This window comes from Cherax quadricarinatus, chromosome 12 (assembly GCF_038502225.1).
Source record: "Cherax quadricarinatus isolate ZL_2023a chromosome 12, ASM3850222v1, whole genome shotgun sequence".
Taxonomy (NCBI): Eukaryota; Metazoa; Arthropoda; class Malacostraca; order Decapoda; family Parastacidae; genus Cherax; species Cherax quadricarinatus.
The window spans coordinates 8,359,578-8,367,727 of record NC_091303.1 but is presented as its reverse complement, the minus strand read 5'-3'; positions in this window follow the sequence as shown (position 1 = coordinate 8,367,727).

Sequence of the window (8,150 nt, the reverse complement as noted above, 5' to 3'; positions counted from 1 at the left end):
TATAGGTAATACATATTTTAAGAAAAAGAGGATAAATAAGTATACGTACAAGATATGATGGAGGGCGTAATTACAGTAGTTTGTTGGACTACGGACTGGTGGATAAAAGACTGTTGGGTAGACTTCAAGATGTACATGTTTATGGAGGGGGCCTCAGATATATCGGATCACTTTTTAGTTGTAGCTACAGTGAGAGTAAATGGTAGATGGGATACAAGGAAAATGGAAGCAGCAGGTAAGAGAGATATGAAGGTTTATAACCTAAAGGAGGAGGCAGTTATGATAAGATATAAACAACTATTGGAGGATAGATGGGTTAGTGAGAGTATAGGCAATGGGGTTGAAGATGTATGGGATGGGTTTAAAAATGTAGTGTTAGAGTGTTCAGCAGAAGTTTGTGGTTACAGGAAAGTGGGTGCAGGAGGGAAGAAGAGCGATTGGTGGAATGATGATGTAAAGTCACCTTCAGACTTCACAATGAGGCAGCCATTAATAACTTCACAACAGCAGTAGCAAACATTGATTGGCACACTGAGCTAGAAATCTATACAGATATTGACGAATGTATTAATAATTTTCTAAAAAAGACCCAATACCTCTATAACAAGCACTGCCCTAAAAAAACTAAACAGATGACAGCTAAGAGACTGAACAGTCCCTGGCTAACACCCAGCATTCTCAAATCCATAAATACAAAACACCAATATGAAAAACAGTACAGAATGGGTCACATAACCAGAGACCAAACAAAACGTTACTCGTCAATCCTAACCAGCCTGATAAGAAGGGCAAAAAAATTGTATTATGAGAACAGATTATCCAACTTACGAGTTGATATAAAAAAGACCTGGAAAACCCTATCAGAAATTCTGGGAACAAAAAAGATATCACGAAATAGCGAAATAAAATTAGCAAAATCAGATGAACCCCAACTCCCACCAACAGAAACAGCAAACAGACTCAATGATTTCTTCTCCACTATAGGACAAAACCTTGCCAATAAAATTCCAAGCTCAGATACCCCACCAAATGACTACCTCACTGGCAACTACCCGAACACACTGTTCCTAGCTCCGACTAACCCTTACGAAGTCTCCCTTATTATCAATGCACTAAAAAACAAGGCAGGAGATTTAAATACCTTACCACCCTTTATATACAAAAAACTGTCACAAGTGCTATCACCAATCATTGCAACACTCTTTAACAAATCCATAGAATCCTCCACCTTCCCTACAGTACTCAAAATAGCAAGGGTCACCCCGATCCACAAAGGAGGAGACCAAACAGAGTTGAATAACTATAGGCCAATATCCAACTTACACCCTCTCTCAAAAATCTTCAAAAAATTAATTCATAAACGAATCTACTCCTACCTTATCTCCCAAAACATACTCAACCCCTGCCAATTTGGATTCAGGCCTAATAAAAATACTAATGATGCTATTATACACATGCTAGAACATATATACACTGCAATAGAGAAAAAAGAAGTCCCACTGGGGATCTTCATTGACTTACGTAAAGCTTTTGATACAGTTGACCATGACTAGCTCCACGTAAAATTGTCACACTATGGTATAAGAGGGCACTCCCTCAACTACCTCAAGTCATACCTCAGCAACAGAAGCCAATATGTGTACGCAAATGGGGCAAACTCTTCTGCGCACCCAATTACAGTTGGTGTCCCACAGGGAAGTGTCCTTGGCCCTCTTCTCTTTCTCCTATACATAAATGACCTTCCAAATGCTTCGCAATTACTCAAACCCACACTATTTGCATATGACACTACATACGTCTTCTCTCACCCGAGCCCAGTCACGCTAGCCAATACTGTAAATACCGAATTACAGAAAATATCTACCTGGATGAGGACTAACAAACTTACACTAAACATTGACAAAACCTACTTCATTCAGTTTGGTAACAGAGCTACAGATGTCCCTCTTAACATAATGATAAACGGATCACCTATCACAAAGCTAACAGAGGGAAAATTCTTAGGAATCCACCTTGATAATAGACTCAAATTTCATACACTTATACAACAAATTTCTAAGAAAATTTCCAAGACTGTAGGCATACTATCGAAGATACGGTACTATGTTCCATAGTCAGCCCTCCTGGCCCTATATCACTCTCTTATTTACCCCTATCTCACCTATGGAATTTGTGCATGGGGCTCAACAACAATTAACCATCTCAGACCACTAATTACCCAACAAAAGGCTGCAGTTAGAATGATAACAAATTCTCACTACAGGCAGCACACTCCACCAATATTCAATACACTAAACCTACTCACCATACAAAACATCCATACTTATTACTGCACCTATTACATACATAGAACACTTTCTTTCTTTCTTTCAACACACCGGCCGTATCCCACCGAGGCGGGGTGGCCCAAAAGGAAAAACGAAAGTTTCTCCTTTTACATTTAGTAATATATACAGGAGAAGAGGTTACTAGCCCCTTGCTCCCGGCATTTTAGTTGCCTCTTACAACACGCATGGCTTACGGAGGAAGAATTCTGTTCCACTTCCCCATGGAGATAAGAGGAAATAAACAAGAATAAGAACTAGAAAGAAAATAGAAGAAAACCCAGAGGGGTGTGTATATATGTGCTTGTACATGTATGTGTAGTGTGACCTAAGTGTAAGTAGAAGTAGCAAGACGTACCTGAAATCTTGCATGTTCATGAGACAGAAAAAAGGACACCAGCAATCCTACCATCATGTAAAACAATTACAGGCTTTCGTTTTACACTCACTTGGCAGGACGGTAGTACCTCCCTGGGCGGTTGCTGTCTACCAACCTACTACCTTGAACATAGAACACTTAACTCTGATATTAACCCTCCCCTCAAACATCTCCTTGCCAACCTCAACAGAACACATGACCATAACACAAGGCACAGATCACTCTTTGATGTTCCTCGTGTCCATCTCACACTATGCAAAAACTCAATGCACATAAAAGGCCCTAAAATCTGGAATTCATTACCTGTAAATATAAAAGAAACACTACCTGTTTATAAATTCAAGTCTCTTCTCAAAGATCACTTACTCACCCAAAACCAAATAAATACTGAATAACTGAACCTTATAAATTGTATATCTTAAATGTTTCTCACAATTATATCACATAAATGTTAAACCTAAAACCCAATCTAACTTTATTATTTTTTAAATACACTACCTAACAAAATACTCCATACGACTGAATGTACAACAATGCATGCAACCATATGACCTGTCTTTGTAATACTCATTTGTGCTTTATAGTTATCTGTTTACAATAATGTATTATCACTGATTTCATCATTGCTTGGTTAATTTTAAGCCAGCCCGAAATGCTATGCATAGTATAAGTGGCTTTGGCATGCTGCTCTTATCTGTATTTTTTTGTACCTCTATATGTATGCTCAAATTGTAAATAAATAAATAAATAAATAAATAAATAAATAAATAAAGAGAGTAGTAAGAGAGAAAAAGTTAGCATATGAGAGCTTTTTACAAAGTAGAAGTGATGCAAGGAGGGAGGAGTATATGGCGAGGAAAAGAGAGTGTTAAGAGAGTGATGAAGCAATGTAAAAAGAGCAAATGAGAGTGAGTGAGATGTTATCAACAAATTTTGTTGAAAATAAGAAAAAGTTTTGGAGTGTGATTAATAAGTTGAGGAAACCTAAGGAACAAATTGACTTGATTGTTAAAAGTAGGAGAGGAGAGTTGCTAAATGGAGAGTTAGAAGTATCAACAAGATAGAGGGAATATTTTAAGGAATTGTTAAATGTTGTTGAAGATATGGAAGCTGTGATTTCATGTATACGGCAAGGAGGAATAACATTTTGTAGGAGTGAAGAGGAGCGAGTTGTGAGTGTGGGGGAAGTTCGTGAGACAGTGGGTAGAATGATCGGGGTAAAGCAGCTAGGATTGATGGGATAAAGATAGAAATGTTAAAAGCGGGTGGGGATATAGTTTTGGAGTGGTTGATGGTTTTATTTAATAAATGTATGGAAGAGGATAAGGTACCTAGGGATTGACAGTGAACATACATAGTTTGTTTGTTTAAAGCCAAATGGGACAAAAGAGAATGCAAAAATTTTAGGGGAATAAATCTCTTGAGTGTAGGTAGTAGGTTGGTAGACAACCTCCCAGGGAGGTACTACCGTCCTGCAAAGTGAATGTAAAATGAAAGCCTGTAATTGTTTTACATGATGGTAGGATTGCTGGTGTTTTTTCTGTCTCATACACATGCAAGATTTCAGGTAAGTTTTGCTACTTCTACTTACACTTAGGTCACACTACACATGCATGTGTACAAGCATATATATACACACCCCTCTGGGTTTTCTGCTATTTTCTTTCTAGTTCTTGTTCTTGTTTATTTCCTCTTATCTCCATAGGGAAGTGGAACAGAATTCTTCCTCCGTAAGCCATGCGTGTTGTAAGAGGCGACTAAAATGCCGGGAGCAAGGGGCTAGTACCCCTTCTGTATAAATTACTAAATTTAAAGAGTGAAGCTTTTGTTTTTCTTTTTGGGCCACCCTGCCTTGGTGGGATGCGGCCGGTTTGTTGAAGAAAAAAGAAATCTCTTGAGTATACCTGGTAGAGTTATTATTGAAAGAATTAAGAGTAAGATGGAGAGTTGGATAGCAGATGAATAAGGAGGCTTTAGGAAGGGTAGAGGGTGTGTAGACCAAATGTTTACAGGGAAACTTATAGATGAACAGTATTTAGATAAGGATAAAGAGGTTTTTGTGGCATTTATGGATTTGCACCATGTATTACATACATATTGCAAATGTATAGAATAGGACGTAGGTTATTGAAAGAAGTGAAAAGTTTTTACAAGGATAGTGAGGCTCAGGTCAGAATGCGTAGGAGAGAGGGATATTATTTCTCAGTAAAAGTTGGCCTTAGTCACTTGTCCTAGGTCTAGGCCTAGGTCACTTGTCCTATCTAGGCTGGAATATTGCTGCACACTGACAGCACCTCTCAAGGCAGGTGAAATTGCTGACCTAGAAAATGTACAGAGAACCTTCACGGCACGTATAACAGAGATAAAACACCTCAATTACTGGGAGCGCTTGAGGTTCCTAAAACTGTATTCCCTGGAATGCAGGCGGGAGAGATACATGATTATATACACCTGGAAAATCCTAGAGGGACTAGTACCGAACTTGCACACGAAAATCACTCACTACGAAAGCAAAAGACTTGGCAGACGATGCAACATCCCCCCAATGAAAAGCAGGGGTGTCACTAGCACGTTAAGAGACCATACAATAAGTGTCAGGGGCCCGAGACTGTTCAACTGCCTCCCAGCATACATAAGGGGGATTACCAACAGACCCCTGGCAGTCTTCAAGCTGGCACTGGACAAGCACCTAAAGTCGGTTCCTGACCAGCCGGGCTGTGGCTCGTATGTTTGCGTGCAGCCAGCAGTAACAGCCTGGTTGATCAGGCTCTGATCCACCAGGAGGCCTGGTCACAGACCGGGCCACGGGGGCGTTGACCCCCGGAACTCTCTCCAGGTAAACTCCAGGTAAACTCCAGACAAGGATGTGTGATGTCACCATGGTTGTTCAATATATTTATAGATGGGGTTGTAAGAGAAGTGAATGCTCGGGTGTTGACAAGAGGTTTGGGGTTAAAAGATAAAGAATCTAGCACAAAGTGGGAGTTGTCACAGCTGCTCTTTGCTGATGACACTGTGCTTTTGGGAGATTCTGAAAAGAAGTTGCAGAGGTTGGTGGATGAGTTTGTTAGGGTATGTAAAAGAAGAAAATTGAAAGTGAGTATAGGAGTAAGGTGATGAGGGTAACAAAAAAAATAGGTAATGAAAGATTGGATATCAGGTTGGAGGGAGAGAGTATGGAGGAGGTGAATGTATTCAGATATTTGGGAGTGGACGTGTCAGCAGATGGGTCTATGAAAGATGATGTGAATCATATAATTGGCGAGGGAAAAAGGGGAGTGGTGCACTGAGGAGCTTGTGGAGACAAAGAACTTTGTCCATGGAAGCAAAGAGGGATATGTATGAGAGTAGTATAGTTATACCAATGCTTTTATATGGGTGTGAAGCATGGATGGTGAATGTTGCAACAAGGAGAAGACTGTAGGCAGTGGAGATGTTGTGTCTAAGGGCAATGTGTGGAGTGAATATAATGCAGAGAATTCGTAGTTTGGAAATTAGGAAGAGGCGCGAGATTACTAAAACTATTATCCAGAGGGCTGAGGAAGGGTTGTTGAGGTGGTTTGGACATGTAGAGAGGATGGCCTAAAATAGATGGACTTCGAGAGTGTATAAATCTGTAGTGAAGGGAAGGTGGGGTAGAGGTCGGCCTAGGAGAGGTTGGAGGGAGGGGGTAAAGGAGGTTTTGTGTGTGAGGGGCTTGGACTTTCAGCAAGCATGCTTCAGTGTGTTAGGAGCGAGTGGAGACAAATGGTTTTTAGGACTTGACGTGTTGTCTGAGTGCGAGCAGGGTACTAGTTATGTTGGGATTCAGGGAAACTGGCGGGCCGGACTTGAGTCCTGAAGATGGGAAGTACAGCGCCTGCACCATGAAGGAGGGGTGTTAATGTTGCAGTTTTATAACTGTAGTGTAGGAAGGCCTCTGGCAAGACAGTGATGGAGTGAATGATGATGAAAGTTTCTCTTTTTCGAGCCACCCTGCCTTGGTGGGAAACGGCCGATGTGTTAATAAAAATAATATATATATATATATATATATATATATATATATATATATATATATATATATATATATATATATATATATATATATATATATATATGCAAGGAATATATGTTTATAGAGGGGCCACAGATATATCAGATCACTTTCTAGTTGTAGCTACACTGAGAGTAAAAGGTAGATGGGATACAAGGAGAATAGAAGCATCAGGGAAGAGAGAGGTGAAGGTTTATAAACTAAAAGAGGAGGCAGTTAGGGTAAGATATAAACAGCTATTGGAGGATAGATGGGCTAATGAGAGCATAGGCAATGGGGTCGAAGAGGTATGGGGTAGGTTTAAAAATGTAGTGTTAGAGTGTTCAGCAGAAGTTTGTGGTTACAGGAAAGTGGGTGCAGGAGGGAAGAGGAGCGATTGGTGGAATGATGATGTAAAGAGAGTAGTAAGGGAGAAAAAGTTAGCATATGAGAAGTTTTTACAAAGTAGAAGTGATGCAAGGAGGGAAGAGTATATGGAGAGAAAGAGAGAAGTTAAGAGAGTGGTGAAGCAATGTAAAAAGAGAGCAAATGAGAGAGTGGGTGAGATGTTATCAACAAATTTTGTTGAAAATAAGAAAAAGTTTTGGAGTGAGATTAACAAGTTAAGAAAGCCTAGAGAACAAATGGATTTGTCAGTTAAAAATAGGAGAGGAGAGTTATTAAATGGAGAGTTAGAGGTATTGGGAAGATGGAAGGAATATTTTGAGGAATTGTTAAATGTTGATGAAGATAGGGAAGCTGTGATTTCGTGTATAGGGCAAGGAGGAATAACATCTTGTAGGAGTGAGGAAGAGCCAGTTGTGAGTGTGGGGGAAGTTCGTGAGGCAGTAGGTAAAATGAAAGGGGGTAAGGCAGCCGGGATTGATGGGATAAAGATAGAAATGTTAAAAGCAGGTGGGGATATAGTTTTGGAGTGGTTGGTGCAATTATTTAATAAATGTATGGAAGAGGGTAAGGTACCTAGGGATTGGCAGAGAGCATGCATAGTTCCTTTGTATAAAGGCAAAGGGGATAAAAGAGAGTGCAAAAATTATAGGGGGATAAGTCTGTTGAGTGTACCTGGTAAAGTGTATGGTAGAGTTATAATTGAAAGAATTAAGAGTAAGACGGAGAATAGGATAGCAGATGAACAAGGAGGCTTTAGGAAAGGTAGGGGATGTGTGGACCAGGTGTTTACAGTGAAACATATAAGTGAACAGTATTTAGATAAGGCTAAAGAGGTCTGTGTGGCATTTATGGATTTGGAAAAGGCGTATGACAGGGTGGATAGGGGGGCAATGTGGCAGATGTTGCAAGTGTATGGTGTAGGAGGTAGGTTACTGAAAGCAGTGAAGAGTTTTTACGAGGATAGTGAGGCTCAAGTTAGAGTATGTAGGAAAGAGGGAAATTTTTTCCCAGTAAAAGTAGGCCT